Below are 24,209 nucleotides of genomic sequence, written 5' to 3' on the forward strand. Positions count from 1 at the left end.
GTCGGGTTCCCTGCTTGGTGGGAAGCCTGCTTCTCACTCTCCCTCTGCTGCTCCCCCTGCTTGTGCTCTCTCTCTCTCTCTCTGTCAAATAAATAAATAAAATCTTAGAAAAGAATCACCTTTAAGCTTGCTAAATGATGTCTTCAGCCTTACTCCCAGAGATTTTGCCTGTTCTTGGAAAACACTTGGTGAAATTACCTTAAAGATTAAAGAATAAAAAATAGAAGCTTCAGAAGTTAGTGATTTTTGAAGCAGAAAATAAAAATATCATGTCCAAGTTATTACTGTGCCTGCATAGAAATTTGCTTTAGTTTGACGTAGTCTTTGCTGTTGTTCACTAATATATTTCAAGTGAGTGGCCTTGATTTTGAAAATATCCTTTGTATTAGTTTCTTTTTTATTTCATCCTTGCCTGCTGTGCTCCTTCCAGTCTTCCTTTCTTTCCTTTAGTCAATGTTTGAGTATTTACAATGTATCAGTTATTGTGCTAGGAATCCGGAATGACTCAAATATGCAAAAGATATGAATCTAGCCTTGATGTTCTCATTTTAGAGACTGAGAATCATTTATAAAATAATTCATAATTATATAATATACTGAATGACAAAGTCATTTGGGGTAGAGGAGAATTCACAAAACATCTGACATTTGTATTAGCTCCTAAGAGAGGAGTAGGAGTTTGTCAAAAGGATGAAAGGTAATGACATTCCAGTATTTACAAAGACATAGAACCATTAAAGTGGCTGGTTTGTTAAGAGAGCAGGGTGATGGGTGAGTTGTGGAAAATGAGGATGATAAGGTAGATTAGTACAAGGGACCTTTACCTTTTGATTCAATTTACTTTAATGTTTAACTTAATACACCAGGGTGGTTTCATTGTCAAGAGGAGAACATGAATTTGGGATATTTTAAGAGTTGAGTTGGTAGGATTTACAGTCTAGTTGGATATGAGTTAGGAGAGTTAAAATCAAACTAGTTAGAGGGTTTAAGGATGACTAATTGGAAGAGTTAATGAGGATGCAGAATCTAATGAAACCTGACTTCTACAGTTTTCAATCATGTTTGGATAAACAGGGAGCCCTAATCCAATGGCCAGGCTTTATCCTTTAAAACAATTTGTCTTCCAGCTTTATTGAGGTATAATTGACAAATATGATTGTAAAATATTTGAAGTATACAATGTGATGATTTGATACAGATACACATTGTGAGAGAATTCCCTCCATCACCTTATCTCTTTTGAAGTTATCTCAGCCATATTTTTTTTTTGTGTTCCCTTTACCTCCATGAAAATAAAGCAGAATGATCTTGTAGTCTGCTTCTAAAGCCCGTGCGTGACTCTAATTCTGTTTTAGAAGTTGAAAACAAAGATATAATCAGAGATATATTCAAAGATTTGTGTGTAAATAAAGGTCTTCATATTATAGTATTATTTTTAACAATAAAAATGGGAAATGACTTATATGCTCTCAAAAAAGGAATTAATTAGATAAGTTATGGTATATTTATTTGCTGGATGGGTAAGCTAGGGAAAGGCTGGGCTCTTATAACAAAGAGACCTACCAATGATTCCAGAGTTTAAAGATTTTACTTTATTCCTTACTTTATAGGGGAGTGTTTTAGGTCAGTTGGAAGTTCAACTCCATTAGCCATTCAGAGACACAGATTCTTTCCATCTTATTTCTCTACCATCTTGTGGGGTAGAAATGGTCTAAGTTTGGCTGTAGGCATATCCATATTCTGGATTTATTGAAACTATTCTTATGACGGTCACCAGTGATGACATAATGTTACATCCAATGGGACATTTTCAGTCCTTCTGTTCTCTGTGACCTTTGAAATGACTGATCACTTGTTTATGAAACTTTCTCCTCCATAAGGCTTCTGCTGGTTTTTCTCCTGTCTCTCTAAGTATGTGTTCTTTGTGTCTTTTTCATGTTATTACCCTTAGCCTTACCTATAAAGGCTGGGTTCTCCAGTGTTCCATCTTTGGCCTGCTTTCCTTGACATGTGCACCCATGATGATCTCACCCAGGGCCCCTACCACATGACGATATCTCCAAATCTGCATTTCTAGCCTGAAAACCTCTCTTTTGAGCACCAAGACCTGTGTACATATAACACCTGTACTTAAATATTCTGGCAAGTTCAGATTTAAGATACCCAAGACTGAATTCATCTTTCTTCCCAAACTGGCTCTCAATGCATTGCCTCTCACAGCCACTTAGAGCAGAAACCAGGAAGTCAGTCCCAGCAATTTCCTGTCCTCCATCCTGCACTGAGATCCTAACACTTTGTTAAATATGCCTTTTGAGTAGTTTTGCTGGCATTTGCCCTTTCCTGTTTCCATTGGCACAGTCTTAGTTTAGGACAAGATAACTTTAAAAGCTTCCTCAGGGATCTATGTTTTTATTCAGGCTCCCTTCCAATTTTACTTATTGATTAGATAGGTCAGTGATTTTCTTTTGCTTGTATTTGGTGGGCAGCAGCTGTGTGTTTAAATTGCATAACATCTGGTACAGTGCCAAGTGTAGGTCAGTGGTTAATAACTAAATTATACTAATGATAATAAATGAAGAGAGCTTAATGAATAAAGATGAACCAAGATTAGTAATTATATTAAGTAATTATTATCATAATATTCAAAGAATCCTGGGAGAAAATTAAATACTATTTAGGAAAAAAGAACTAGAGCTAAAGAAAATGATTTGAGTATTTTAATGTTTAACTTAACACAGTCCAAGTCAGAGAACTCAAGTTTGTTGCAGATGTTACCATCCTGCAGGGAAAGCTAGACCAAATAGTTCTCAAACTCAGTTGGTGTGTTAGTTCAACTTCTGCTCCTTTAAATTTGGCTGGACCCCTTTGTGCCCTGCCAAAGCTGAACATAATAGAAAGCCAAGCCAAAGACTGTCATGTATGACAATTCTGGCCAGTTAATCCAGATTCCTTCTGGACATCTGGCCCACCTTTTTATTCTCTTATTGGCATTGGGACTGCTGGCTTCTGTTCTTTAGTGTTCTTGACATTTCTCCTTTGCAATTTCCTTGACTCCTGTATACCTTTGTATGTCTGTATGCACTCACCTAATTTTAGTGTCTTCTGTGCTTCAGTGTGAGAAGCTTTCTTCTCTATTCCCAGCTCATTGGTTGAGTCACTTCTGGATTTCCTGCCAGGGGCAGGATATTTGAGCCAACATAGTCAATCAGTATTTTTGAAAAGTAAGTATTGTGCTGGGTGGTGTACATGGCACACAAAATGGATTCTGCCCAGACTTTCACATTAGTAGTAATTCTCTTCTTCCTCCTGTTAGCTAACATTTATTGTGTTTTTACTGTAAATAGGGCACTGTTTCATGTGCTATCCTATGTCTTAATTCATTTAATCCTCACAACAACCCAATAAGATAGATACTAACCCCATTTTACAGGCAAGGCGATTGAGGCCCGGAAAGGTTAAATTTGACCAGTGCTACATAGCTAGTAAGTAGCAGAGCTGGGATTCAAATCTAGGCATAATGCTTCCAGAACCTGGTTTTCTACCACCATCCTTTACTGATTCTTAGAAGATGGGATAGTATAGATACATATATCTCTATATCACAAATAGAAAGATATGTTCTTTTAGATAAACTATAAGATTACACCCGAAGTATGTGAATCATCATTATGGAGGGAAAGGAATACTGGAACTGCTATCAACTAATTCTATAAGTTGGGGGAAGACACAGGACTATGGTGTCTTCATCTTATAGAATTCCAAGGTCTCTTTCAAAAATTTTGTCAAATTCCAGTTTTTCCTCTTTATTAATTTAGGCCTTGTAATTTCTTCCTTTTCCTGTTTTCTTTAGATTTAGGTATCTACTACAGGTTAAATCATATCTTCTGAAAATGTTCACTTTTCATTTAAATTGCACAAGTGAATTATAGTTTTGTATGTGATACTGTAGTCCATTATCATGTACTTTCTATGTGGATTTTGCCCTTGTAGAACAAAACAAGTCCTCTTAGACATAAAAATATTCAGTAATCAGTTGGTCAGTTAATTCTGTATTTCCTGTTTATCAAATATCTATCTCTGTGCTAGACCCTGTAAATCTTTATTATTATTATTATTTTGAGAGAGAGATAGTGGGGTGGGGGGATGGGGAGCGGGAGGGGGGAGAGCGAGAGAGAGAATGTTAAGTAGACTCCAAGCCTAGTGCTGAGCCCAACGCAGGGCTTGATCTCCTGACCCTGAGATCATGACCTGAGCCAAAATCAAGAGTCAGACACTTAACTGACTGAGCCACCCAGGTGCCCCAACCCTGTAAAATCCTGATATAAGCTAGTCAATAATTAGGTGTTAGTTCTGCACCCCAGGAATCTTACAAAAATGATCACTGTATAATATTTTGAAGCCTAGTCTTTAAAATTTGTTCATTTTTGTGGAATGACAAAATACCAAAATGACAACATTTTAAAACATTTTTGTGTCAGAGACAAATACAAATACACAGTGGTTTCAAAATTTCAAAGAGAAATTTACCCAAGATCCACAGTTACAAACATATTAGTCATAAAGTTGTGTATCTATGTACATGTAACTGAAACAGAATTTTATACTTTTCATTACTATATGCTGTACACTGTAATATTTTAATTCTGTTCTATATCATTTTGTGAAAAAGTTGGTTGCAGTCTATGAAACTGACTTTGCAACCCACTAAAGTATCTTAACCTACTGAAAAATGCTACACTTAAATAATGAAAAAGAAGGCAAATTATATATCCTACTGTTTTTCTGATTTTCTAGTTTTTTAATATTATTTCTTTATTTAAACCAGCATTTATTTATGTCTTTATAAATGAGGATTTCATAAACTTTACTAAAAGGGCAGAAATTAGATTCTCCTTCTCTTTGGACTATATGAACCTAGTTGATTTTTATATAAGATTACTTGAAGTATTAGGTTGCATCATTCTTACATAAATTTTAGACTAAGAGTCATACTATGTAGTGTTGTCATAATTTTTAACAAAATTGATTTTTAGCAGACTATGTCATTAGGATAAGACATTTTTAATGTGTAAGCTCCCACCCTGTACATCTTCATGGATAGTTACATTAAACTTAAAAAAAATTTCGGTGGTGCCTGGGTGGCTCAGTTGGTTAAGCAGCGGTCTTTGGCTCAGCTCATGATCTCAGGGTCCTGGGATCAAGCCCCGTGTCGGACTCCCTGCTCAGTGGGGAGTCTGCTTCTCCCTCTCCCTCTGCACCCACGACCCTCCCGCCCCCACCCAGCTCATGCCCTCTCACTCTCAAATAAATAAATAAAAAATCTTTAAGAACTTATGACTCTAACTTTCTTAACCTTGTAAGGCTGATTCTTACTATGAGGCAATATTGCACAGTGGTTAGACACATGGATTCTGGAACCACATTTCCAGGGTTCACATCTCAGCTCTGTCAGTTTTAAGACATTTTCCCAAGTTGCTTAATTTCCTTGTGTCTCAGTTTCCTTAAGTTATCTCAATAGACTGATTATCATGATTCAGTGTTATTATAGAGAAACAGGCCATACAAAATAGATGGGTAAAATTTTGAATATACCATTTAAGAAAGAGAAGAATTACAATATATACACATTGGTTTATTGTTCTTATTTAAAAATATGATGCTGAGCACTCCACCCCTCTCATCCACACACATTCCTCTCTATCCAGCATATCCATTCATTCTCAAATCTTATGGTTCTTTTAAGTATTGAAGATGTTAGATTAGAAGACCTTCTCTTCTAGGATAACTCACAATAGCTGTTAAGCTGGGAGTTTGCAACTTCATTTTTGTTTGAACTTCATTCAGTCCTCTTCAAAGGCCCTTTTTGCTTCCCCTCCTCCTCCTCTTCCTTCCCATATCAGTTAGCTTTGCTGTGCAACAAACTCTTCCAAAATGTAGTGGCTGAAAACGACATTCTTTTTATTATGGCTCTTCAGTCTCTGGTTAACTAGGAGATTCTATAGTTAGCAAGTGGGTTGGCTGAGGCTTGGTGGTTCTGGATGGTCTTACATATCTGGCTGGCAGTTGTCAGGCTGGTTGCTCCGAATCTCATCTAAAATGACTTGTCTGTGTTCTAAGTGGCCTCTTATTCTCCAATAGATTTGCCTAGACTTTGTCACATTGCAGTTTCGGCATAGCTAGGGAAGGCAAATATCAATGTGCAAGCACTTGTCATGCCTCTGCTTGGCTCATGTTTGTTGATGTCCCATTGGTCAAAGGCAAAGAAAAGGAAAAGGAGAAAGGACGTGGAAAAGTCCAGAGCCATTGTGGAAGAGTACTATCCAAGGACATAGACACAGAGAAGTATGATTCTTTGGAAGTCTTTTTGGCCATTCTTAGTTACTGAATTTTTTTTCCATTAATGCTCCTTATTTACAGGTAAATGAATCAATTAAGGAAAACATAGTTTTCTCAGTTAATTTTGTGCTCCTGAGTTACTGAATTTTTACCACAGCCTAGATCCCAATATAAGTTTTTTTTCTAAGTTTTGACTGTAGTTTTATTGTTTGACATGTAAGCATTTGTTCTGATTTTGTGGAAACTTGCTTCGTATTTTTTCATGCCACTTCAGTAATTATATTCTATTTCTAATAAATTTCTGATAGATACCTTGGATCTGTAGTCAGTGGTCATTAATCCTTTGAATCTAACATCCAAATGCTTGTGGGAACAGACAGGTAATGTAACTGAGTGAGGCTAGCCTGGTTTACATGTAAACAAATATACTCTGTTATAAATTGGAAAGTGAAGGATGCCTATCCAAAGGGTAGGATAGGCCTAGCCCCTACTCACATGTCATGTGGGTATATGGGCTCGGTATTTCTAGAACTCCTGATTTTTTCAGAAGAAGTAGGAAATCTAGGTTTTAATGTGAAATCTCACATTTAATATGAAATTAATTTTTAATGCTAAAATTTAATTAAAAATTTATAATGCAATTTCAAAAGCAAAAACAATAATGATACTATTTAAGCTGAAGAAAATCTTCAGCGGAAGCTGTCAATTTGTGAGTTCTCTCCTGGATCTCAAATAAGGCCTTCTACCATCTGGTTCAAACCTGAATAGCTCGAGTCTTATCTGCCACTATCCCTCAGTTTGTGGTGCTCTCCATATTTTCATTCTGGATGAATTCTCGCTTTTCCTTAATGCATACTCTATTTTCCGCCCCTATGATTTGGGAATGGCCTTCCATCTTGTCACCTTCATCCCATTCTGTAGCCCTCTGGTACAGAGGCTTACTGATCCTTTAAAACTGAGCTTGGAAGTTTCACTTTTATAAAACTTCACGGAATGTTATTTCTGTCTGAACCTCAAAGCATTTTGAGTCTTTGTTATGGCATTGATAATAATCTTCCTTGTATTGAAGTTACTTGTGTATGTTTTATTGTCATTCTGCTAGAATGTGGAGTTCATCTTTGCTGGGCTTTGTATTTCCTGCATTATTTAGCATGGCTATCATGCCTGGAATGCCTGCCTCCCTAATCAGGTGAAGTTTCACTTAAATTAGAGCACTTTATCTGACGGTTTTCTGACTTTCCCTGATAGGGTTAGTTTGGAGTCCCAGGGCTGGGAAAAAAAAAAAAAAAAAAGAATCTGTTGTTGGGATTTTCGTCCATGGAAGCTCTGTGGAAGTTGGAGCTAGGAAGAGAGGCAGGGGAATTGAGTCTCAGCCAATTAAAGAAGTGAGCTATGAAGGTGGAAGGGCAAAACAGGCAGAAATCTGGAATACGGCATCATGATTATTAGGCCGGCATGATCAGATAGGAGATAGAGGTGTGCAGATCAACAGGCTGTCCAGTTTTAAGATATAATCTCAGAAACACAGCCTGTATCTCTGGGGTTCCTCTAGTTCTTAGGCTGGGTGTCCTTAAAGCCCCTTAATGAACCCCAAATTATTTTTCTGATCATCTTGGTTATAATTTAATTTAAACATTAATTTCTTTAGACATTTGCTTGATCTTTACTTTTTTGATTTTGTAGTGTGGTCTAACTGATCTTTCTGGCATCCTCAGAATGGAAGAGGTACACTGGCAGCAGATCACTTGTTGAGGGACCACCAGTCAACTCATTGGTGCCCTTGGTGGCTTTTCTGTATCATGCCCATGGATGCTAGAATACAGAGGGTGTTAGTATGAGGGAACATAAGAATTTGAAGTATTCCTAGGTACTTCATGTGAGTCTCCTCCAGCATCTTGGTTTTCCAAGCATGTCAGGGGACCCTGTAGTGGTTCCTTAGCTGTTTATCAAGTGGCCTTTAGGTAGTTTGGCAGTTCTTTTTTTTTTTTTTTAAAGATTTTATTTATTTATTTGAGAGAGAGAATGAGAGAGAGAGAGCACATGAGAGGGGGGAGGGTCAGAGGGAGAAGCAGACTCCCTGCTGAGCAGGGAGCCTGATGCGGGACTCGATCCCGGCACTCCAGGATCATGACCTGAGCTGAAGGCAGTCGCTTAACCAACTGAGCCACCCAGGCGCCCCGGTAGTTTGGCAGTTCTAAGGGAAAGTGATAAGACAATTTTGTTCAACATGTTTTAAAAATTTGAAATGTAAAATATAATTATGGCTTTTGTGAAAATTCTATTATATTATCAATTATAGTCTTAAAAGTTAGAACTGCTTTTAAAATAGGATAATGTTGGTCAGTTAATCTTAATTAAGATTTAGTTAAAAAATTTTCTTCTCCTAATATATCTTAATGTCATTGGTGAGTTAATAAACATTTGATTCAATTTGTTTTTGTTGTTTTTAGTATAGCATTGCATTATATTCCTACCTCATAAAAGGGATCAATATCTTTAAAGTGGTTTATTGATGCCTAAGAAAAGAGGTGAAATAGTAACATAAATGCCAGAATTCAGAATAAAGTAATAAATGTAAATAGTAAACAGAGTCCCAGTGCAAATAGAGGATATGTTGGGATAAATGAATCTGCAAATTTGATAATCTTGCATAAACAAACAAAAAAGAGAAAATACAAATAGAAGATACATGATTAATATCAGCAAATTTGATTTTATTATGTAGTCCCCTAATCCCTGGTGTGTTGTATGTTACGAAACATTGTCAAATAGTAGCAGTAAACCACTGAGGCCTTTGCATTATTTTCAAGTTATGGTAACCACTTTGATAAACCGATTACATTTTTTTTCTGGGACAATACTTTTGTGGGGGGTGAAATTCCTATATTTTGCAATAAAGGGAGAGAAGGGACTTAAACAATAGGCGCCTGATTCAGAATTGGACTCTTTGAAATAAAAGTATGTAAATAAGAGCTTGCATAGCATGTTGGGTAAGAGCATGCACTGCCTGAGTTCAAATCCCAGGTTTGTACTTACCAGCTATCTCTACTTGGTCAAATCATCTCCTTTTTTTTTTTTTTTTTAAAGATTTTTATTTATTTATTTGACAGAGAGAGATACAGCGAGAGCAGGAACACAAGCAGGGGGAGTGGGAAAGGGAGAAGCAGGCTTCCCGCTGAGCAGGGAGCCAGATGTGGGGCTCAATCCCAGACCTGAGCCAAAGGCAGATGCCTAACAACTGAGCCACCCAGGCGCCCCAAACCATCTCCTTTCTATATGCTTCAGCTCCCTTATCTACATAGAGGGAGTATTAGTAATGTATACTACATAGATTTGTTAGGATGCTAGGAACTAATATTTATAAGTGTTAGAACAGTACCCAGTACCTAGTAAATGTTATCTAAGTATTAATTAAGTAAACTGGAACTAAATAAAAATGTCCATCAGAGGGAAATGTTTTTATAAAGATGAGATTGTGACTCATACAGATACAAAATGAACACTTACCAACAATTTTATTTAACTCTGGTTCAAAGGAGGATTTAAAGGATCACATAAATATAGGTAGTAAGGAACTCTGAAATGAATTTACAGATAAATGCAAATTGACCACAGGACAATATCAGTTGCATTCAAGGGAACATAATTTATTTGCATTTCCAGGGACAAGAATCATTTGCATTTTTATCTCTTTTTTACAACTTATAGAATTGTATAATAACTCAAAGACCATGAAAGGTAGAGATTACACTGATGGGTAAACTAGATAGCACCCACTATTTTCTTTTCTCTCTCATATTGAAGTCTTTCAGTATTTTCTGACATGTCAAACTATTACAAACGATAATAAAACCAGTTCAAAGTTAATAAATATTATTTGTTACTATTCCTCAGGGTAGGAAGTAGAGGAACAGGTTTTTTTTTTTTTCCAAATACCACTTTTGAATGTCACATGATATTAACAAAGACTTTCTCTTTCACCAAACTTTAATTTGATTCCTCTAAGCCCTTTCCTTGACTAGGCCCCATTTTTGCTAGACTTGCACAGCCCGGTGTTAGCAAGAATTTTGTTAAGTCAATTTAAAGAGAATTCCCTACCTTGGATGTCTGATCATCTTCTATATCTGATCTTTGAAGCCTTTGTCTTCACTCTTGACTGATTGATTGGGGATCTGTTGGTGAGGCTGACTCAGCCAGTGCCCTGGATGACAGTCAGTTAAAGCCCAGTAGGGACAGATTTTGAATCTTAAGATTCTAAGTATACTCTCTGAAGCTGACTTAGAGGCAGGATTCTTTGTGTGAAAGGTACTTACTGAGCTGGAAGTCTTTCTCCCTGGTCTTTGTTTTGAGTAGTGATTTACTCCTCAGCTGCAAAAGTTTTCCCTGGCTCTTTGTAGGCCTGTTTTTCTCTATTTGATCCTGCTCCTCCCTTGGGAATTTTTCAGTCCACTGAAATGCCTTTCTTGAGATCCTGCTGGCTGTATGCTCTGCCATCTCTGTCTACGTCCTTTCTTGCTGGCTTGGCTTTACTAAGGATAGTTTGGAACTTCATTGGCTTCTTTGGAAAACTAAATCTCCCCAAACTGGCTCCTCCAAGATCTCTCCCTTCTGATCTTCCTTCCTCCTCTTATAATCCTTGATCTTCCCTTCCGCTTCCTTGAATTCTTTGGTATGTACCTCTTCAGATCCCTACCTTCAACATCCCTCTGTCCAGTGCAGCTTCTCAACTCCCTATAATCACGTGAACTTCTGGCTCCCTGCTCCTCATCTGGGGGCTCTCAAGGGACTCAGGGACTCCCAAAAACAACTACTGAAAGCTGAAAAGGAAGAAAAGGTACTTGGAAGCAGACTGGATGTTTTATACACTCAGGTAAGCTTTGGAGATACCCAGACATCTGCTTGATGTCTCCTTGGTCATTTTCTCACCTAAAATTTCCATCTACAGACTCTATAAGATTACATATCAGAGCAAATGAAAAATCTTGAATGTCTCTTCTATAAATATTGGTAAAAAGCATTAGCCCTTATATTGAACATGTTACCTTAACTTGTTCCTTTTGCCAGGAACATAATTTGGATAAAAATATCAAGGGGAGCATAGACCAGAGTGTATTACTGTTTACCTGATTCATAGTTAAAATTTTAGAATGAAAATGTAAGATCTTTGTTTGTATGTATGTGTATATATATGTATATTATGTATATGTGATATTTTCCTACTTTTGGATGGTATTACCAAATTAATCCATGAAATACCATAAAGGAACTCTATTCAGATTGGTTTAGAGGTAAATGAGAGCTTATAAAAATTAAATATTTCTAAAGCTACCAGAAACATAGAAACTAACTCAAATACTTTGCTTTTCAAGTTCATATGACTTGGTAAATCTTTGGTAAATAAGATTAGTTTAATTGTTGGTTTAATAAAAACAACTATGTCTTCTGCGTTATCAGCAATAAGTATAATACGAGCATACATTTTGTTATACTTGGGTTTATTAGTCAAATAAGGTTGTATTATATCTACTAGATGTTTAAGATTATAAAAATTATAAATTCAAACCAACACCAAATGTACAAGTAAAAATGCAGTAAAAATTAATTGCTTGATATCCATGACTTCTTGTATATCACACATAGCAGTAAAAGAAAAATCCATGTATTTAACCTTTTTAGGTTTTTGGTTTTGTGGTGCTTGCCTAACATTCATGTGCTGTAAAAATAGTTAACAGGGAAATAACGTGAGGTGATAGTGAGCTTTGTTTAATGTTATAATATGTCTACCTAAAAATAGTTTCCAAAGGCTTTTTATAGTACCTTATAACCTTAGGCTTATGCTAAATTAAGTTAAGTAAATCTAGAGTATTTCTAAGTAAAATACTGAAACACTAATTATTGAACATAACTTTATATTCTTATGGCTTTTTCCTTTTGTATGGTAGTAAATATATTTGAGTTTGTGAATAAATACATCCTTTTGCCATATTGAAAAGCTTGTACTATAAACATGTCTCCAGAAATTGAGAGATGGTATATTCATAAAATTTGCTAGACTGCTACAGAATACTCGTATGTGACAATTTACAATTGTCTACTTAGTCTTCTCTGTATAATAAAGAGTACATATAGTTAAAAATGATAATATATGTAAATGAAGCTATTAGAAATAATAAGGGTAAAGAGAAACAATTCTGTATGCAAAGTCTGCAAGGAATGGAGGATTTTTTTTAATTTATTTAATTTTTTTATTATGTTCAATTAGCCAGCATATAGTACATCATTAATTTTTGATGTAGTGTTCAACAATTCATTAGTTGCATGTAACACCCAGTGCTCATCACCACAGGTGCCCTCCTTAATACCCATCACCCCGTTACCCCATCTCCCCACTCCCTTCCCTTCTGTAACCCTCAGTTTGGATCCCAGAGTCCAGAGTCTCATGGTTTGTCTCCCTCTCTGATTTCTTCAGAATGGAGGATTTTTGTTGTTGTTAAGGCAATGAATCATTTTGTCCTAAATCAAGATCACTGGTTATTTCAGAATGAGGAAGAGGAAAAAATATAAACAAATGAATGGATATAGAGAGTAATAAAAGGTTTGCAGAAGAGGAATTTTATCTGTGATCAAGTTGGCTAAGATTGAATGGATCTATTTATTAAGTTTTTTTTTTTCTTTTTCTTTTTTTTTTTTTTAAACGAGCCCAGTGATGTAGTGATGCAAAACTAGAGTTGGGTTTTCTCTCTGAAAACAATGAAGTTTTCTTGGATTATTGGTCTGTTCTTAATAAGAGATTGTAGAGCATTTTCTTTACCTTTTAAGTAATCTGCCTTAGGAAACAAAGATTCTGTGTCTTATCAAAATAATTTCCTGTGCTTTATGTTGTCTTTATTATATTTGTTTGTGAGAATCTAAGTATTGTTTCATAATGGTCTATGATCCTATTTAATCAAGGGTTCAAACCTTTTGACATTTTGACAACTTCCCAAAATGAAGTCCAAAATGCAATCTTAACTTTAAACTGAAATTAGTATTTCCTAGACAGCCCCTGGAAAACCTGAAAGGATTTGTTCTTTCACCTTGTAAAAAAGAAATGTTAAATAATTTGGTTTATTTGATATTTTAAATTGCTTGGGAGGCATTGCCAAGTAAGAAGTGATGTTTAACCTTCCCTAGGTTATATTTGTATGGGTAAATATAAATATTTAAGAAATTATATGAAGTTTATAGAAATTTGCCAGTACCTGTTTTGTCTATGATATGTCCTGGTATAGTATTATCAGGTAGAATTCCAGTTATTTAAACATTGTATGTCGTAGAAATAACAAAATTCCCTCGTCAGTTGCATTATTTTTATAATGAATTCTTCAGATCTTTAGTCATGTAAATAAGCGTTTTATCATTCAGAGATAACTTTTGTTTTACTCTGACTCTTCCTTGAAAGCTCTTGCAGTCGGTTACAGGCAAAAGTGCTTCCTTTCAGAACGTGCCCTCTTTTTTTCCGCAAACAATGAATCATGGAACACTACATCAAAAACTAATGATGTACTGTATGGTGATTAACATAACAATAAAAAAGAAAAAAAAAGTGCTTCCTTTCAACAAAACCTAACTATCTCAGAGACCATGGAAAGGACTATGACAAGTCCTCTGGGCTATAGGCTTCTGAAGGCACTATTGTTTAAATAACTTTGAGACCATACTACTGGATTGAAAAAGGATTTCCAGCACTAATGAAGAAGCTGACTGGTTCAAAAAACTGCTAACTCAGTATCAAGCAGAACAAGAATTACTTAATGAAAAGAAAAAAAGGAATATATTTATAAGAAGTATTCAGTAGAACAGAATAGAGAATTTAGAAATAGATCTCAGTATATAAGATTACTTAATGTAGTTGGTTTAATGGAATAAGAAAAGTATGTGGGTTTTTGTTTTTTTCTTTATTACTGTTTTAATAAATAATGCTGTGGGGGGAAAGAATCAGTAACGTGGGACTGAATGTACTAATGAAGAATGATTATGATTTTTGTGGTTATTGTTTTGGAACATTGCTCTTCTTTAACGTTTTATTTAAGGAACCCCTTTTTCTCTCTCTCTTTTTTTTTTAAAGATTTTATTTATTTATTTGACAGAGAGAGACACAGCGAGAGAGGGAACACAAGCAGGGGGAGTGGGAGAGGGAGAAGCAGGCTTCCCGTGGAGCAGGGAGTCCCATGTGGGGCTCGATCCCAGGACCCTGGGATCATGACCTGAGCTGAAGGCAGACGCTTAACAACTGAGCCACCCAGGCGCCCCCCTTTTTCTCTGTTTTCTGTAACTCGTGATAATTTAGTAGATTATACTTTTGTAAAAAGAAATGAAATGTTCATGTTTATGTTTTCTCCCTACCTGATTTTTCCAGAGTTCAGAAACTCTATTGAGTATTCTTATTTTCATGACAATAAAATTATTTGTGTAAGTTCAGTAAGAATCTGTCTTCCTTGTAATAGGACGTAATTGGAAAAATTGATTATATAGGCTTTGACTAGAATGTCATATTTGAGAATGATGCATAGAATAAGACAGTCAGATAGTTTTAGGGAACTAAGTTTGACTTTTTAGAGCCAATGCTTACAACCTCCTTTTGGAAAAACCAGCCTTCTCCAGGGTTCCCAACATTACAAATGAATAAAGAAGGTCACTTCCTGGCAAGCCCAGGAACTCTAGGCTATTTTGGCAACCTTGAGAAGAGAGGAATTCACTCAAATCTATAGGAATTACAGGCTAAATCTGGTGGTGAGTTCTAGGTTTGGTTTGTTAGGCTCAAGAGGCTTTTAAAAGTCTAATCTGAGATTCTCTACAAAAAGTTCCAGCAAACCAAACTTGAAAGTCCCAAGTGGTCAATTAACATTCTTGCTGTACTTATATAAATAATTAGGCCAAATCTAATGAGACCAGACTTATTTTGTAAACAAGATTAAAAAGGGGGGTGACTGTAGAGAGACAAATTTTATACTTCATTGGAAAACTGTTGTGCATCCTTGTTTGTGGGTTATTAAATTCTAGTCCTGTTCATTGTCTTGCACATTTTCCTCTGGTTTCCTCCTCCAATGTCTGGCTACAACTCTCCAAAATGTTTCCAGTTTTTCTCTCTACCACCTGATTTGGCATCATTGAGAACTAAAATTGCCCTTCTCCTGAAGCCCTGTAAGCTGAAGCTGTATGATTTGGTACAAACTTCAAAGAAATCACCTCAGTGGATCACGTATGGTCACCCTTCATGTCTGCTGCTATGTGGGCCATTCAGAAAGCTCAGTGGAACAGCTGATGCCATCACCAAGGACATTCAAACTGCAAAAGATGCTTTGAGCCCATCTTCTAGAAATCTTCTCAACTGTCTGCCCTATAGACTCAAAAACTAGTTTTCTCATCTGCTTCAACCACTAATCTTTTTCTTTTTCTTTTTCTTTTTATAGAAGTTCCCCTCATTAAATGTTTGACTGCTCATACTACCTAGCAAATATCTTTCACTACCAAGTCTCAACTAATGTTTCAGCTGGTCCTTAATGAACAAAAGGCAACCTAGTGAGAAACGGACTTACATTGTCAAAGAAAGAAGAACATGTCTTCTTTCCTTGAATAAGAGGAAGGACTGACAAAGTCTTTCTCCCTAACCAAATTTTAGTCAGGTTCCACTAAGCTTTATTCCTGATTAGGACAGATCTTTGCTAGATCTACATAGTCCAGTTTTAGTAAGATTTCTACTAAATCAGTTTAGAGAGAATTCCCACCCTCAGTACTGATCAAATTCCACATCCCCTCCTATACCCAGGTGATATCTGATCACCCTAGCCTGCCTTTAGCAAGAATCCTAAGTCTGTTCAATCAATCTCCCCCTGCCTCCAATTTTTCTTCTTAGTAATTTTCCTTCCATTGATTCCCATTCTGCTCCTTGGTTATAAATCCCTACTTGTCTTTGCTATATTGGGAATTGAGCCTGATTCTATACTGAGATCTCTTTTCCCCAGTTGCAGTAGTTCCAGAATAAAATCTGTTTTTACCACTTTAACTACTATCTAGCTCTTTTGTTGTTGTTGTTGTCTGTTTGTTTTAAAATATAAATAGTATGCAGTCTAGAAGAACAATTACTATCATATGTACAACTGACAAATATTTCAACTTGCAGTTGAATAAAGCCAATTATGTGCAAAATGTGAATTAGTGCTTTGTGTATGTACTTTTAGGATGTCCATGAGAGAGCAATGCTTGACAATTTCCTATCTTATTTATTACTGAAAACCCAGGATATAGGAAAAGATACATTGGGAGTGCTGATCAAACACCCTTGTATGAAAAAGAAGGCAGTGCATTGCCATTCAAATAAAAGAAATAGCCTCTGGTGGTAATTTACATTGTTGTATTTACAGAGAGTAGGTAGTGGTCAAAGTATGCTGTTTGGTTTTGGTTTATTGCTGAAGGAAATACTGATAATTATTAATACTCTCAAATTATAGGTTTTAAGTACATTTATGCCTTTTTTTTAAAAAAGATTTTATTTATTCATTTGTGCCTTTTTGATATACCATCTGAGAAATTGGGCAGCAAGTGTAAGTCTGGCTATGAGGAAAAAGGAGGCTCACATGAATTTTTAAAATGAGAGAGAGATAAAAATATTTCTTCAATGATGCTGATTCTAATAAGACCATTTTGAGTAACTTATTTGAATGATGTGTCACAGCAGTATATTTATTCAATATGTTGAATTTGCTTGAACTTTTATTTTTTTATTTTTTATTTTTTTTATTTATTTGAGAGAGAGAGAATGAGAGAGAGCAAGCACAAGAGAGGGGGGAGGGTCAGAGGGAGAAGCGGACTCCCCGCCGAGCAGGGAGCCCGATGCGGGACTCGATCCCGGGACTCCAGGATCACGACCTGAGCCGAAGGCAGTCGCCCAACCAACTGAGCCACCCAGGCGCCCTTGCTTGAACTTTTAATTCAGGCTCAAAATACCCCATTTTTAAAATTTGCAGATGAGAGATTAGAATTTGTTTGTGTTATAAATGGCTTAAACTTTGAGTCTTTCCAATACCATTCTTTGATAATTTCTTTACATTTGGAGAAAGAAATGCATGATTTATTGTCACATATGTTAAAAAGTCACATTACTACAAATACAGTATTACATACGTAGTGCTTCATGAGGAAATGAAGAAGTACTTTTTAGAACTAAATGCAACTTAAGGAAGAATGTGAAATCTCTCTAACTTTATATCCCAAGTTGGAAAGTCAAACTTTATGTATTCATTTGTGATAAGCTTATCAATTTAATGCCTGATGGAGTTCTGAAACTCCTCACTGAGAAGTCTTTATAATTTCTAAATTTAAAAATAGTCCAGATATCCAGATTTTTTTGACAAAACCAACAAATATTTATTGTCATTTAACAATCTTTAGTTGGGAATCAGGACTTTCTAATTTGGTAAAAGTAGTAAGAATAGACAGTGGATATGGAACTCAAGGTCTTCTGGCTCAAAATCTTTGTCACTGGGCCAGGCATTGACAGCTTGGTTAGAGCATAAATAAAATCTGGTCTCTTTCACTGATGGGAATCATAATAATGATAATAGTAATAATACACGTAATGATACATTTTGCAAAATAATATCATTTGAAAATATTTCTTAACTACTGTGGTATTCTGAATATAGATGCTGAAATAGTTTGCCACCTTTGTAAAATCTTTGTTAAAAAAAATGGTAGTGTTTGTTGAGAGCTTACTATGGAGCAAACATTCTAAGGGCAATGAACTCATGTTAACTGTGAAGGAGCCAGTAGCTTACAGACTGAGGCATGGAGAAAATAAATAGCTTTTCAAATGTCACCCAGTTGTTAACTGGCAGGCCAAGATTTGAACAGAGTCAGTCTGGTAGCAAAGTCTATGCTCTTTGCCATTACCTGACAAAGGCAGACAGTACGAGTACTGTAGGAGCCCTTGAGGTGGTTTTCTATTTTGAGGTCTCTGAACATCTTTCTCTACTCTTTTAGCACACAATTTTCCCACATTATTCTCCTCTTCCTTATTATTATTACTGCTACTACTGCCAGCACCAATGAGCATTTTGATTAGAATCCTTTAAGGAGACAGGTGATTACAAAGAAGGGAATGCTTTGGAGGCAGAAAGAGGAAAGATCACTTTCATGACCACAAATCATATCCATGGTCTTGGCCAATTTTTTTCTGTAGCTGTTGGGGCCCAAAGACAATTTCGGTGACTTGTGACCTATCACCTCCCATCTCCCATCTCCCAGATACTTCAAAGTTACATGCTCATTTAAGAGTGTCATAGTGAATTAATAGCATTATCTTCCCCCTTGAAAGATTTGCACAGATCATAAATACTTTTAAAAGTTTAAGTTTATAAATCAGCTTTCCTAGAGGTATATTAAAAAGCTTTTTATGTATAGTAATATATTTTAAAACATTGATTTGTACAGCTTTGTTTAATGTCTTAACATTACTACTTGTTAAAAATGAATGAAACTCAAATTATAGTATTGCCATGGAACATTGGAAAATGAGTTGTAGAATGTAATGTTTTGGCTTGTTTTCGATATGTAAGCTTGCTGGTTGTTGTGTGCAGGGCAGAGCTTTTTCTCTTTTAAATCTAGCAGTGCTCTCTAGAGTGAAAGGTTAATACAATTTGATAAGAAAAGCAGTTTCATCCATTAAAATACTTTTTTTTTTTAAAGATTTTTATTTATTTGACAGAGAGAGAAAGAGAGAGAGAGCACAGAAGGGGAAGCGGCAGGCAGAGAGAGAGGGAGAAGCAGACTCCCCACTGAGCGGGGAGCCCGATGTGGTGCTTGATTCCAGGACCCTGGGGTCATGACCTGAGCCGAAGGCAGGCACTTAATGGACTGAGCCACCCGGGTGCCCCACCCATTCAAATATTCTTGATCCATCCTATTTTGAGGGACATTTGTTACTTAGAAGTAGCAAAGAGCTGAACCTACATGTTTTTGCTCTGAGTGAATATGATTTTCAAGGTAACTAGAACAAAATAGAAATAAGCTTGTGCACTGTGAAAATTTATTTTGTCTTGGTGGTTGTACATCTTTTTCATACCTTCTTATGAAACTAGTGGTACATAATTTTACTTTAAATTTAATATTTTCATAATAATAATAATAAACATTGAATTTTTTGTTGACCAATATAACGTGTCTAAATTTATAAGTGATACTGCATTTGTATTGAGGAATACATAATAAATAGAGAATAAACCACAGCCCTCGTACTTACATTTATTTCTACTTGTCTAGTATATCAGATTGTGACCCATATTGGCTCTTGTATCAAAATTGTCTTTATTAAAGAAATTAAAACTATTACTATTGATATATATTCCTTTCTTATTACAGAAGAAAATACTCAGGAAACATCACAGGTGAAGAAAAGTTTGAGTGAAAAAGTTTCTCTCTATAGAGGTGACATCACATTGCTAGAGGTAGATGCTATAGTTAATGCGGGTGAGTACTTGATTTTTTTTTTTGTGATGTATTTGTTATATGAGTATTATTTTAAAATATTTTTCATAAACAGGAATATAAGTATTTTAGAAAAAGATGTCCTTCCTAGTATAGACATACCTTCGTACTTCCCTTCTGGATTAAAAACACTGAGGATTTATTTATTTATTTATTTATTTATTTTAAAACACTGAGGATTTATTTTATGTGTGTGTTACAGTTAATTTGCTAACTCATGGTATCCATGCTAAATTGAGATTAGGGTACTGGCCCACTCAAAAAGTGATAAATTGATGCAGAAGGTTCTTCAGAAAGAACTTTAGAAGCTCTATTACTGTTGGTTTCATGCTTGAGTTAATAATTGGCCAACATAAAAACAAATTCATCAAGGTTTTTCTTTCTTTTGAAGAGGTGGTAAAGAGATGATTTGAACACCAGAAAAAAGTAAAATAGAAGGTAATTATTTCTGCGATTTCCAAATCATAGTTGTTTGGTTACTACTTTTCATTTTTGATATGAAATGCTTTAATTATTTTAATAACCAATTAAGTAATTTTTATGTTTGAACATCGGGGAAATTAGCAGTGTTATTTATGGTAGTATCTCCTATATATTTTATTATGTGGCTGTATATCAAGAAATACATAGTAGTTGTGATTCTATATAAATAAATGTCAATAATAAGAGGATATTTAATGATTTTAATTTGTGTTTTATAAAGGTAAGCTTTTTTTCAGGTTGAAAATGCCAAATAATAACATGGACTTTTTATTCAAAAAGATTATTACAGTAAAGAGAAGAGTATTGTCCTAATAGGTGGAGGAAGAATATTGCAATAGAGAGAATAATGCAATAGGGAAAACCACTTCTACCATGAGATCTATAAGCATCTCAAAGGCCAAGCAGAAAGGGTCTTTTCTTTCATAGGAAGGAGTAAACAGGGTAAAAAGAATTGGGTGTGGGGTACTGGGATGAGTTGGTGGCAAGATTGGAGAGTTGATCAGGGAATATTCTTGCCTGAGGCCATCTGATTCTTGGAGGGGCTCATTCTAGAGGAGTTGTTCACCTTCCATTGCTCAGGGGTGGGTCAAAGTCTAGGGACTTGGAAGAGGGAAAAAAGCCTGAGTAAAGTTTGGTCAACTCCAGTTAATAGCCATTGACCAGCCAGAATGGTCAATGGAGACAAACATTTCAGCTAATCATTTATGAGTGAAAGAATGGGAATTTGGAGGATCTGTGTCTTGGTCTTGTCATAGGTTATAAGAGGTTATCCATGAATTTTATCTAAGTCATATGGGGAAGAGTAGTTCTTTGCGGTAAGCTGTTTCCTGGAACACAAAAGTGTGAGGGGTAATTTTTTGGCAGTCCCTGTTTTCCAGAAGTACAGGATTCATGTAAAGTTCATCATTGTCTCAAGGTTCCCTTTGGTGATGAAAAAATTCACACAGGACAGTAGAAACATGCCTTTGTGGGTGAACAGAAGGGTCTCCTGGAGAACTGGAACATTAATATAGCATAGTTTTGGTGATCCTGCAGGAAATCTGGAAGCCTGGTCAGCTTGTTAATTTCTGTAGAATTGGCTATCGATTGCTTTGTACTGTATTTGCTTTGCCATACTCAGAGCTGTTTTTTCTGTTTCTCTTCTTCTGATGCCTCTGTAATTCCTTTCTCCTCTGTTGGCTCTCTAAAATGCAAAACTCTTCATGAGAGGGCATCTGTCTTGGTCATTTAATCTCCACCCAATCTAAATCACTTCTTTTGGACAGAATTCCATCCTCATATCACCTCATAAGCTATAAGTCTCTCTCCCTTATAGCTAGTCTCTGTGGACTGTTCATTTGTGGCCCTGGGTATCAAGATGCTTTTCTCTGATCTGTGGGACCTCTGGAGAAGACATGCCCTTAGAAAGAATCTCATGAACTCTTCTCCAGTACAGTGGTTGAATAAGATCACTGTAGTTATTAAGTCATTAATGGTTTGTTATGCCCTATATTCTATAAACATGTGAGCTTTAATTAAAAAAAATTAAAAGCTTTTATGTATATATAACACTAGCCTTCCTGTATATTCTTGTAATTTCTAGCTGTTGATCCTAGTTCTGCTCCGTGGAATATAATTAATGACATGTATTTCCTTCTTAAATATCTGAAGATCACTCTCTTGAGGTTTCTCTTTCTTGTTATTAATGTAACATTGAATTTGCCAGGTTAGCACACTTAATAATAGCAGTAATTATGGTTTTTCTTGGGTTTTGCTAACTGTATACCTGTGTATCTCCCCCTTAAGGCTACAGACTGTTGTCTTTTCCATCTTTTGTGTCCAAAGCAATGTCATGCCATTATGTTCTTAATAAACGCTTGATACTGTATATGTGTTAGATTGAACTATATGCAACTGAACCATATGCTCCAAAGCACCTGTGACCAATAGCACATTCAGCATTGAGGACTTGATACAGTGAATCAATGTGGCTCTGATTTTAAAAATGATTTATTTGATCAATAAATAAAATAGTTATGGGACTAAACAGGAAAACATCACTAATGGGAAAACATCCCATCACTATTTTGATTCTTGTCCTTGCCTGTACACGTAATAGCTGCCCCATAGTGTACAAGGGTTTGATGAATTAATATGAAGGCCGGCAGCAACTTTCACTCACTCCCAAAAACCATTTCGCACCTTTAGTCACATCTCTGGCTGAGATTATATAGTAATTTGGACATGTTCTACATCTCACAAGGACAACCTCATCAGGAAGTTCCTGTGTATATGGAAGAAAGATGCCAAATGTACAGTGTAATGACTCTACTTACAGCTTTCTGCTGTGCAGTTTGTTTGCCTGGTGTGTAAGGAGAGGAACAGTTGTTAATCTTTCAAGTGAACAAGGCGACGTGGCAGGAGACTCCAGAGCTGCCTCTAGTGAGAGGGGAATGGGAGGCAGTGTCCCCAGTCATGGTGCCAGAGCAGCCCAGACATCATTTTCTATCAAACTTCTAAAGTTCTCTTTCCATGCCCATGTTAATATTAGTACATTGGAACACCTGGGCTTACTTGCCATAAACGAAGTGAATTGATATCTAAAAATTTTCCTAATAAAGTACTTTTTGGACTTGCTTGGATTTCTTTAAATGTGACCCAAGATGAGCTTCCTATGTAATTTTTATTCTTCTCTGTAGGAAATAATACATATTTGGTATATTTTAATAAAATGGATTTTTAGGCAGTAGGGTATATAGGGCAGTAGCACAAGTTTTAGAGTCAGGCAGACCCAAATTCAAATTCAGGTTCTCACACCCAGGACCATTTTTTGTTTAAACTTTTTATGTTGAAATAATAGGAAATTGCAAAGATAGTACAAAGAGTCCTATGTACCTTTCACCTTCTCCTGTGTAAGCCTCCCCCCGTGGTGACATTATTTAGCTGTAGTACAATATCAAAACCAGGAAATTGACATGGGTATATTATTATGAATTAGACTGTAGACCTTATTCAGTTTTCACCATTTTTTAATCTGCATTTGTGTGTGTTTGTGTCTATAGTTCTCTGCAGTTTTATCTCATGTACAGATTCATGGTTATCACCATAATCAAGATACAGAACTGTTGGATTATCCTGAAAAGAACTCCCTTGTAGTGGCACCCGCCTCTTTGCTCTCCTCTCCTTGTACCCTCCCCATTCTTCATCTCTATAGTTTTGTCATTTTTAAGAATGTTATATCAGTGGAATCATACAGAATGTAACCTTTTGAGATTGATGTTTTTCACTAAACATAAAGCCCTTGAGGGCCATTCAGATTGTTGCATGTATCAGTAGTTCATTCCTTTTTATTGCTGAGTAATAGTCCCTTGCAAGGATATACCAAAGTTTGTCCAACCATCCACCCACTGAAGGACCTCTGGGTTCTCTTCAGTATTTTGCCATAACCAGTAGAGCTGCTATAAAAATTCATATACTGGTTTTTGTATGTAGCAGTATATAGGATGATCTCTTTACTGTGACTAGGTCCTTGTATAATTTTGTATTAAGGCTGTTCATCAAAGCGTTTTGGTTTTTTTCTAGAGCATGGGGGAGAATACATTCATCTAATTTATGGTTCAGTATTGTATCACTAGAGACAATTTTACTTGTACCATAATCACAGAAAAATATTTTGTTGGCGATATAATTGTTACTCATTTGTGGATTGTGGGCTGTATAATGAAAAAATTGGTTAACTCTCCAATTCTAATGGACTGTCTTTGGCTAAAGATTAATTCAGTTTGCCCTAAATAAGATTTTTTAAAGTGGAAAATGTGGAAGGTTGATTTGTTTATTTTAGTTCTTCCTGTCTCTACCCCAGCATGCGAAGGAGAGGTACATTTACA

At 35.9% G+C, this 24,209-nt stretch overlaps 1 long non-coding RNA gene across 1 annotated transcript in view; it reads left to right on the top strand.

The window, feature by feature from the left end:
• Window positions 1-23,533, top strand: part of LOC102733375 (uncharacterized) — a 79,681-nt gene extending 56,148 nt beyond the window's left edge. The window contains exon 3 of the long non-coding RNA XR_014149173.1: window positions 19,735-23,533. This is a non-coding gene — a long non-coding RNA (uncharacterized LOC102733375). The remainder of the gene's footprint in view (window positions 1-19,734) is intronic.
• The last annotated feature ends 676 nt before the right edge of the window (window positions 23,534-24,209 follow it).

The sequence above is a fragment of the Leptonychotes weddellii genome, chromosome 10, assembly GCF_054177405.1.
Source record: "Leptonychotes weddellii isolate Sample4059 chromosome 10, ASM5417740v2, whole genome shotgun sequence".
NCBI lineage: Eukaryota > Metazoa > Chordata > Mammalia > Carnivora > Phocidae > Leptonychotes > Leptonychotes weddellii.